General features: G+C 45.1%; 1 protein-coding gene across 1 annotated transcript in view; it reads left to right on the top strand.

Moving 5' to 3' along the window:
* The first annotated feature begins 1,562 nt into the window (after nt 1-1,562).
* GNAL (G protein subunit alpha L) overlaps nt 1,563-10,939 on the top strand; it is a 193,281-nt gene continuing 183,904 nt past the window's right edge. The window contains exon 1 of the mRNA XM_050708486.1: nt 1,563-1,774. The gene's annotated coding sequence lies outside the window, so the exon portion shown is untranslated. The remainder of the gene's footprint in view (nt 1,775-10,939) is intronic.

Below are 10,939 nucleotides of genomic sequence, written 5' to 3'. Positions count from 1 at the left end.
CCACATCCAGGAACTAAAAACTGTGGCCAATTCGCTCTAATTTGCTCATCATAAAGAAATTTAGAGACTGCGCCTCCCTCCATTTCTTCATACAGTAGTCTGTAAGTATAGACATCTACTACTGGCCACTGGAAGAAAAAAAAAAAAGACCAAAACCATGAGTTAGTACAACAGACTTTGTATGGTATCCAGTGGCATGCGTGCATGGATAAAGAGGTTTGTTAATGCAGTTAACATCGCTGAAGATAGATCCAATACTCTAAATTATGCTTGTGTGTTCTTTGATCGTAACAGTGAACATATGACCTTTAAGATTTAGAGACTCGTTGTTTCATCGTCCACCCCCCAAAACAGATTTTAAATTTTATGAAATATTACAGTAGAAAACCGCCCAGGAAGATGGAAGGAGCTGCAGTGCATCCTGTATGCCCCACATCTACAGAGCTATGCAGTGGATGGGGCGACCTGAATTTGTCCGAGACGTGTCGCGATGAGGGCTGCCTTTGAGCAGCACGGCTTTGCTCCACAGCCTTCCCTCCCTGCTCGTGGAGTACTACTACTGCTAACGCCGAGTGGGCGAGCGAGCAAGCCCCAATATTGCCTATTATTTCCCCGCGCCATCACATCCAAACGGGATGTCTCCCTCCCACGGCACAGTTAGTCAGCGTGCAGGCGGCACGCCGAGGGAAGCGCGTGTAGTAGGGCGGCGTGTGCACGGGCTGAAAATCGTGTTTGTGCTGCGGGGACGGCGGGGGGACAACGGGGGGACCCCTCGGTGCCACAGGCCCTGGCCTGGCTCCCTCAGGGGACACAGCTCGGGGCGGGGGCTTGGGCTTGGTGAGTGGGCGAGGGCTTCGTGCGTGAGCGAGGGCTTCGCGGCCTGCCTGCGTGTGCCAGTGCGCGTGTGTGGGCGTGTGTGGGTGAGTGTGTGTGTGTGTGTGTGTGTGCGCGTGTGTGTGTGAGGGCGGGCAGCCCCCGCCCCTCCCCGGCGGCGCCCGGCGCTGCGCGGTGGGCTGGCGCTGGGGTATTTACGGTAAGGTGGACCCGGCGGTGGCTGCTCGGCGTCAGGTGATCGGCGCGGAGCCGCCACCGCCACCGCCCGCCGCCACACCGCCCGGGGAGGAAAATGCAAGATGGCCCGGCGGGGCCGTGAGGGGCTCCGCGGCGCCCCCTCCCCGCCCGCCCGCGCCCCCCCCCGCCGCCGCCGCCGCCAGCAGCAGCAGCAGCGCGGCGCGTAGGGCCGGCGGCGAGCGCCCAGCCCAGCCCCGCCGCGCCGCAGCCCGTGCCCGGCGGGGGCAGCGAGCCATGGGGCTCTGCTACAGCCTGCGCCCGCGGCTCTTCGGCGACGCCGGCGGCGGCGGCGGCGGCTCCATCTCGTCCAGCGCCGGCGCCGCCTCGGAGCCCGAGCCGCCGGCCGAGCCGCACGCCGCCCCGCCGCCGCCGCAGCAGCAGCCGCTGGCCGAGGGAGCGTTGCTCCGGCCCGGCGGCAAGCCCGGCGGCGGCGAAGGGGACGGGCCGCCGCTGGTGCTGCAGAACGGCGGCGGTAACGGGGCGGCCCCTGAGCGGCCGCCGCTGCCCAAGGCCGGCGGGGGGAAGGCGGCGAGGCAGCAGCAGGCGCTGCAGCAGCCGCCGGCGCTGCAGAGACCCTGGGAGAAGCTGCGCCTGGAGGAGCGGGAGGCGGAGAAGGAGGCGAGGAAAGTCAGCAAGAGCATCGACCGGGCGCTCAAGGAGCAGAAGCGGGAGTACAAGCAGACGCACCGCCTGCTGCTGCTGGGTACGTGTGCCGGCTGCGTGCGGCAGGTGCCCGCAGGGGGCTCCACGGCCTCCCGGCCCCCCCTCGGTGTGTCCCCCGGCCCGTGCCAGGCTTTCCCCAGACGGGTTCCCACCTTCCTCCCCCTCCTCCTCCCCCTCCTCCTCCTCCTCCCCCTGCTGGCCCCGGCGGTGGCTTTGCAATGGAGAACGGGATTCCAGCCCGTCCTGCCGAGCCGAGCGGCTCCACCCCGGCAGGAAAAGGGGAGCGGCGGGGGCCTCCGGGGAGCGGGGCTGGGAACGGGCGGGGAAAGGAGAAAATAAATATATTATTTTAAAAATAAATAAATAAATAAATAAAAATGGCCATCCGTCAGGCGTGCGCCCCGGGGGATGGATGGTCCTCGTGTGGCGGCGGCGGCTTGCGGCTTCTGGAGGCCGGGAGCGGTGCTGAGCCGCGGTGTCCTCGGTTAAAGAAGAGGCATGAGGGGGAAAACCAAGGGGGGGGCACCTCCTGGCCTTTGCTACAGGATGAGACCTGCAGAGGTTGCCTCCCAGTTTTTTGGGGGGGGTGACCTGTCTGCTTTTGTGCCCCCCCGCCTTAGCCGAGGTGCTGCGTGCGGTCTGCTGTCGCCACTGCTCTTTCTAAGCAGCAGCTCACAGCCCTCTCCAGGGGCTTCGTACCAGCTGGTACACTTACAGTACGAAAACCACAGGGGTATCTGATACAAGCATCTCATTTCCTGCAGGAAACAGAACAGTCATACTGCAGGGCTTGGCTTTTTTTTTTTTTTATGGTCTGAGCAGAGGGCTTGTTTGGCCTCTTAAGCGTGGTCATAAATCTCTTAATTTCTGTTAGCGTGGAAATACTGATGTACTCGGCGTTGGCTGGCTTGGCCTGTGCTCGTCGAGGTCAGCGGTGTGGAGTTTGGGTGGATATCTGTGCGTAGCCCCAAATTTGGGGGGCCGTCCATCATTCTTCACAGAGCCATGCTTCCGTGTTATTGGATTGCTTCGTTCCTCTTGATGGGTGAGGGGAGGAGAAAATAATGAAATACACCAGAGCACTAAAGGTATAAGCAGTGTTTGCCAGGACCGTAGTGCTCCATTTCTAAAAACAAATCACGGGTTCTATTATTATCCACAAAAAGCCAGTCTGTAGGATACCAGTGCAGCCAGTAAAAGGGCAGAGGGAGAAGATGCGATTCCTACTCCATTGAATTAATAGTATTCTTGGTAAAGCGCTTTTCCTGATGCTTGAACTGGTCTGGTATTTCAAATACTGTATTCCATTTAAAAATAGTATTTTTAAAGATTTCTCTTCCCGTAATCACTGAAGGTGTAACATTGCCAATATGGCCACATGAAGGCAGAGATCCTGGCTGGTGGTCTTCCTCCAGAGAGCAATATAACTGCTTGAACAAAGGGATCCGAACACATAGGCACTGCCTGTAGTCCACGGCATGGGTGGTTGTCATAGTAAACCCGAGCAGCGAGCACCTGTTCAGAAACAATGCAATTAAAAAAATAAACCATCGCCAACCCCTGGCACCCTAAAAGAAACTCAACGCTCCTCAGGCTCTCTGCACGGAATTTGGTATTAAATACAAGTCAAAATCATGAAATATTCTCTGATCTCCGTATCGCAGGGAGGAAATGCTGGATTATTGTTTCATCCCTGGCAGATCAGGGCCTGACATAAACGTCTGATTTGGATGTAGGGAGTGCTGCAGGTGCTTTGTGTTGCTGTTTGTAAAGAAGTGGAAATGCTGCTCTAGATAACGGGAAAATATTTAGAGCGGTGAAAGGTTTATTTGTCAGAGAAGGAGTGAAGTAGAATTGCTTTGCAGAAGGTAATTGTTTTCAGTCTTGCACAGGGAAAAGGCCTAGGATATAAGCAAAGGTCTTTTAGAGTAAGGAATATTATCAGCTTAATATTTTATAGCATTTCTGGTGGTAAGTGTCTTGATCCCTGTCCCTAAGATCTTCCTGGCAGCGTGAACCTGGAAGCATACCTTTGCTACAGAGAAGAGGAATATTTTTGTAGATCAACATGGAGGAAATGGGTATCAGAGGGGAAGCAGTGAATGCAGGGACAGCAGAGCACCATCACAGAATAAACAAAGTTGAGCAACAGGGTTGGTGTGGGTTTTGCTTGTTGCTTTTTTAGGTACAAGTTTGTAAACAGTAGCTTCATTGTGATTTGTTCTTGTTTGTCTTATACATGAACTGGGACAAGTTTAGAGGATTTTATAGAAATTTAGGAGAAAAAATGCAGGGTATGTTCTAAGGAGCTGCTACTAAATATCAGAAAGATACGCAAAATAATTATGTTAATATATGCACACTGGTAATCTCTAGAGTTGTAAATAAGTAGTATGTTAGAAGGGAGGCTTCCTCTGTAAGTGTTTGAAAACGACCTAAAAGCTCACCATTTGTTATGTCAAATGAAAACACTCAGCTTTGTGATGAGCCCTGTATATCAGTCATCAAAACATTAGGAATTCCTAAAGGCTTTTTCTCGTGTGTGGTGCTGAGCGGCTCTCCAAGAACACCTTCTTGCTTGTCGCAGCTTCACCCCCAGCCGCTGTCTCGCGCTTCACGCGACGTTTGGAGCTCCCCCCGAACCCGTCTGGAAACGTTTGATGTGTTTTGTCATAATCAGTAGCCGTGAGAAGGGGTGCGCGTGGTGATGAGAGCAGTCCTCGAGATCCTCGAGCCTGCGTGTGCCTCGCACACAAGTAGGTAGGTCTGTGGCAGGTGGCTGGAGCCGTGCTGGAGCACTGGGATAATAGCAGAGGAGGTTTGGTGTTGGCTTTTTTTTTTCATTTGTTTGTTTTTCCTCTTCTGCAACAAGATGAACTGACATAAAATGGAAACTTGCTTTCCATTGTAATTGCCTGTTTCTTGTTTAATGTCTGCTACAAAGAGGAGAAAAGGCTGGAAAACTGGAGTTCATTCTTGCGCACTGTATAACTTGCCTTTTATTTTTATTTCCTTTTATTTTTAATAAGCAAAAATGTTCGTCTGTGCAGAATTTTTAGGATGCTCTTTCTAGCCCTGAGATGAGGATATTTTTTCTAAGCATACATACATATTGCACAGCCTTACAGGGCTTGCTCAGCGTGTCCTAGCTTTGTGATTATTTTTTTGTTGTTGGGGGTGGTGTTGGGTACTTTGTTTTTTTGCCTTTTTTTCTGTTCAGTCTTTTTTTCCAGAGAACTGCAAATACTCCCTTGTACAAGATTGTTTGTACAGGAAATCGCCGCAAAAACATTACAAACCACTTAATGGAACCAATTTAAGTTCTTGTTTCCAATCTCATATTTTAAACTATTTTGGGAGTAAGTGGTGTGTGAAGGGGGATTGGCTTTAAACAAAGTGCTAGCCATGGCGGTATAATTAAGGTATAATTAATGTAATGTTGAAGTAAGCCATAGCCAGAAATCTTTTTTTTTTTTTCTTTTTTTTTTTTTTTTTTCCCCTGGATGGTTCTCTTCTAGCATCCTCTGGCTCCTGCTTTTTTCCCTTCCCTAGCCTCTCAGTCGCTGCCCTAACTTTAGGTGACTTTGTCAAACAGAGCCCATTCTTCTGCACTTCCTAGCTAAACTGAAACTGAAAGTGCTGGGAGTGAAAGGTTTTCCCTTAAACAGAAACTGAAAGTAATGATAGGGCTTGAAGGGAAAACGGAAATGCTCATTTTCTTTGTTTAAAAGGTATGGTAGCCGTTTACACGGTATTTAAGTATTAAGACTTGATAGTGAAATTTAGACGTTTCATTATATTTCTGTACATAAGTGTATAAAAAATACAAAGAAACTTATCATCCTTTAGTTCATGGGAATCAAATACAATGGTGCCATGTCAAGCTAAGCAGTAGGTGCCTGGAAGCGCAGGTGTGTTGATATAGTAATGCTGTATTACTGTGCTACCTGCCTAATGAGACACCTTTGATTGACTGCTGTCAGAATTAAACTGCGTTGAGAGAGGATTTCTGCTCAGACGGTGGCTTTTAGACTAAAACTGCAGTTTTTTAATTAAGTATACTCTATCAGCAAACCCTCAACTCAAGCTTATCATCCCCGAACCAATTCAAGTATCAAAATTAAACTTGATAAATCTTTTTTTTTTCTCTTTAATTCCAACTTTATATAGTGCCAACTCATGCTTATTGATAAATACAAGAATTTGGTTGAGCTTGATGTGCTAAGATACTTCTGCTGGGCCTCCATAAAGCTGTGTGCTTGGGGTATTTTCATGTTACCACCAGAGCTGATGCCTGCCCCAGTCCCTAACTGAGCTGGGCACCACCACGTGTGTTCCTGGGTGGTGCACACTCCCTTTCCATCCCCTACTGCATGTCTTGTCCTTGCAGAAAAGCTCACTGTTTTGTGCTGGTAGATGTAGGATCCCTACGGCCAGGTAGTTATATCATGTAGATAGTGGATATATAATTGGTAGGAACAGATGTTTTCAGGACTTCGAGACAATGGGCTGCAAATACTGAGCAATGTAATAAAGTAAATGGATTTTATAATCCCTAATCCTTTGCATCATTTGCATGCCTTTCCAACTACTCTTCTGTTTTTGTCTGTAACTTATGGTGTTATTTGGAGTGGTATATACATTCCTCACAGGTGTGGAAACCAATAAGCAGAAGTTCAGGACATGTTGGGTTTTGTTAACTTTTGTTTTTAAAGTGTACCGCAAGCAATCCTCAACTTGCAACACTTTGCCTTCCTTTCTTCTGGGGATTACTGACTAACTGCATTTAGCCTTTGTTTCCCTGTGTTAACCAGTTTCCACTCTGTGATTAATTTTGCTTGTTTTAATATCGCTTCCCAGTTAAGAAAAACAGAAGGACTTTCTTGTTCTGTTCCACATTAAGCACAGCAGCGGTCAGTGGTCTGACCACCGTGCGGGGATGGCTCTGCAGCTTGCACAACACCAGCTTCTGGTTAGGAGGCAAGTGCTGGGCACTGAGGCTCTGCAAATCCCACAAGTGTTTGTTGTGACACTGTGTCTTCCTTAAGCAAACTCTCCTAGTGTCTTTTGTCATCCTAAGCTCCCGTTACGGTTATCATTTCTCTACTGCGGAAATTTTGAATAGGATGTAAACTTGTTTTCCTTTCCCAGCCATTCCTTTTTTTTCCTCCCAGTTTCGAGGAAATACTTTTGAAATTTGTTCTCATGTTCATCCCTTTCCACTGCCCAACCACACACCCCCTATTTCTTAACCTGTCAGCCCTCTGGCATTCCTTGAGTGAATCATACAAGATTTTTTTCCATCCCCAAGATAACTATATAAATAATAACTATCCCACAATATAACTATTACTATTTGCATTTTAGCATCTTCGACACAGTGAAACTATACAAATTTGGGGTTTTCTGTTTTGTCGTTGTAGACTTATGGCTTCCTTCAACATGCTTTTCATGTCAGTTATTATTTGAACTTTCAAAGTTGAATTAATTTTTTATTTTACCTTTTTTCCCCCAACAACCGGGCTGAGCTGTGCAGGAAACCTGGCCCTCCCTCTACTTACCAAATTTAATGTATTTGACAGACTAGAAGCATTTTGCTCTCACAAAATGATCTGGAAATGGTTCTTCTCCATAGGCTTCTGTCTAGTGGCAGAGAAACTTAGTGCAAGGATGGTCTCAGAGTTGCTGCTTGCCCCCAGCAGAAGGGATGGAAATTTCTGAGTTACCGTTTTGCATTGGGTCTTAACTGCACTTCTTGATGCTTTCTTAAATTCTGTGTACTCTGGATGTTTTTTAATGTCTAGTAATAGACTATTTTTGAGTAGGCACTTGGTGGACTGAGCAAATGAGTAAAATGGAGCACAGAACCAGCCAGTTGAGTGGGACCACAGTCCAAAAGAAATCTAAAGCTGTCTTTCCACTGAAGATGCAGGTCTGTTTTTAAGGGAGAAAATTTATGTCTGTAGTTATTACTTACAATGTTATTAATAGAAATGGTCTTCTGCAGAAAGTTAAAATCATTCAGCTATTGTTAAGATTTACAGCCTTGGATGGTTCTTCAACCCTGTGAGGTATTTGTTTTGCTGCAATGATCAACGTTTCTTCCATTTTATGGGCAGAAGCTTTGTCTTGCTGTTCTGTTACTTATAACTGTCGGACACAACTGGCTTTAAATATTTTGGGTATTTTCGTTTATGACTAGTAATACCATAAATGAGTAAATCTGGATGTTCTGTTTGTTTGGTTTTTAATACTGAGGAGTGCAGGGCCTGGAAGAAATGCATCCTCGTACCTGAGCAGCACATGTCCTCTTTAGGCCTCTTTCAAAAGCAGATGAGCATGTTAAGTGTACTGACCAGCAGTATTTTGTGTTATCCCTGTCGCATTGTATAGCTATACGTGAGCCTTCTGTCTCATGTGATTTGTCTGCACACAAATACGGAATAAAAGTTGAAGGAATTAAGGCCTCTCTGGGTAAGCTGTATTAAGAAGGAAGGACATGCTGTTTGTGACTAGAGTAAATAAAAATGTAGTTAGGAGAAGATTTATTTTTGCCATGTTCACATGCAAAGCATCAAAAAATCCAAGAAAAACCCTGCCACTTAATGTTCATAATGTAAGGCATAACATTAATCACCTGTAGTGAAAGATCTTTACTGATAAGATCTCTTTGAAGCCAACTTGATTGCTTGCTTCCCCATAATCTGATATTCTCCATGTGTTTGTTTATAAAGTTAAGCTTATATCATTATAAATTCCATTTACATTTAAAGTACTGCTAGGCTTCAAGAATAATAAATTATTTTTTCCCAAAATATCACTACTGTAGTAAGTCAAATCCAGGTCATATTTTAAATTCTGTACTGTTAGCTTTATTTTAGCCAAGAATTTACATCATGTGGGAACAACGTGCATTTTTGAACTTAGAAAAACTGTTTAAAAGTAGAAAGCAGATTTTTTTTGTTTTTTTTTTTGTTTGTTTGTTTATTTGTTTTCCAGACATTTAAAATAACTAGAAATTAAAAGTCTTTCACTTTCTCTGTATAGGCAATAAAATTTTGACTGTTTCCTTTAAGATTGCATTCCTCTAAAATGTGAAAGGGAAGCTCTTCTCAGCAATCGATTCAAGCTAATTGTCTAGGTGGTCTTCAGAAGATGCAGCAAAGGGAACCTTCCCCTCTTTGGTTTGGGTTAGTGCACACAATGGAGATGCATAGTACGCTGGAAAATATCTGTAATAACAGTCTGACAATAAATTGAGTCCCTACTCTCTGCTGGTGTCATTTTCCCAGCCTTTTTTAATTATTTGCAAAATACATTCTTTGTGATACATGTAATATAAACTGTATTTAATTTATGTCATATATGAATTAAAATGGATAGAAACAGCTTTGTTTTTTTCCATTATGAAGAACAAAGAGTAGGTTAAACTGTTGGAAGTGTGGGTGATCATGGATCCATACTCTTCTGTGCAAGCGTAATTTATATTAAGTAACTTAATCTTTTGTTGAAAACTGTGATTAATATTGCTGGAGGCATTACCAACTCTGTTATGCTACAGTTCTCTTAATTACAGAGAATTAGTCATTCTGTGTCTTGAAGCAAACGCAGAATGCACTGCATGGTGTTACACACTGCCTTTCTAATGGAGATCACCTTTATTTTCTTGAATGCCTCACGTGGAAGACTAAGCTACAACAGTAGCAAATCACTTTTTTTTTTCTTGAGCAGAAGCACTCATTCATATTTCACATGCTTGAATTCATTTCATGTTGATTTAAGAATAATCCCCTATTCTAGGTAATACCTCTTCAGATATGAACACACACGTTATGCGTGTGTGTGCAGACAACCGTGCAATTACTTGTTCTTCTAAAGCATGGTAGATCACCATCAGGAGTCTAGGTGGCTAAAGCAGCCTTCAGGAGCATGGGGTTGGATTTTATCCTGGTGTATCTCATAGGCTTAAAGCTTCATAGGAACAGAGCAGGTTCAGTGGTTCCTGTAACAATATTGCTGGTTTTGTTTTGTTTTGTTTTTTCCCCCTGTTGACTCACTGGACATTTGAATTACAAAGTAGGCTTACAGTGCTATCTTCTGCCAGTTCTGAACTTGCTGTACTTGTCTAACTCTCTAAGAGAGATGTGAGCAAGATACTAAGCACTTCCAACATGTGCCAGCCTTTGCAAAGACAAACTTCTTTGTGTTGTTGTACAAACTCTAAACCCTTAGGTTTAGCGCAGGAGAATATAATAGTTTGTATGAAGACTGTATCTTGAAACAATCACTTCATAATCTGCAAAGGTGTGGTTAAGATGGTTTTTATATAAAACATTTTTTTTACCTTTCCAAATGGCAAGACTGTAGAAGACTTATGCCTGTGCCTCGTAATATGTCCATTTCCCCCCCAATCATGTAATCACCTAACATTAAAAGGTGAATAAAGGAAAAAAAAACCACCTTTTTGTGTACAAAACAGGCTTTTCTGCTTCAGCTGTACTTAGGAACTTTGTAGTATAGTACAAGTATACTACTGTCCTGTGTGGTGCTCTGTAACTGCCTTGTATAAACAAGCAGGAAAACAGCATTAAGGATCAGCTATAAACTAAGGTGTCTTTCAGATCCTTTTGTATATTGGATCTACTGACTTGTGAGCATTGGTTAATGAAGAAAATAGCTTTTTTTTTTCTGGAAAACATCCTTCTTTCATGTAAATTCTGATCACTGTGGTTTGTTCAGCAGAACTGAACTTCAAGTGCATATAGACCTGGATCATAGATGTTTGTAGATGAAATTGTCCTGGGAGGTGAACACGGAAGCTCTTGGCACTTGGAGAAAGATGGGATAAAATACTGCGTTTAAATTGCTGTCATGCACTGTTCCTTTTAGTAAGGATGTTTCTGTTCTTACGTGTAAGAATATTTTGAATAGCCTTATGCTTGCTGTGATTCTTCAGTGCTCTAAAGCCTCTAGTGTCTCTTCATGGAAGACTGATAAAGAAGCAGTGGAGGTGGGTTCAATTTCATGCTTCCTGGTTTCTTGCTGTTTAGATCAGGAGCTATAGCAACTTTCTGAAGTTTCTGTGAGCTTCAAGGTGCACCCAGCATGAGACTGTGGGTCCAAATTCCATTGCTGCTTCCTCACATTTTCTTATTCTACTTGATGTGGCATCTGGATTCCTGAGTTTGTCCAGTGGTGTCTTTCC

The sequence above is a fragment of the Cygnus atratus genome, chromosome 2 (genome assembly GCF_013377495.2).
Source record: "Cygnus atratus isolate AKBS03 ecotype Queensland, Australia chromosome 2, CAtr_DNAZoo_HiC_assembly, whole genome shotgun sequence".
Classification (NCBI taxonomy): domain Eukaryota; kingdom Metazoa; phylum Chordata; class Aves; order Anseriformes; family Anatidae; genus Cygnus; species Cygnus atratus.
Note: the sequence above shows the minus strand (reverse complement) of the source record. Positions and strands in the feature narration are given on the sequence as shown.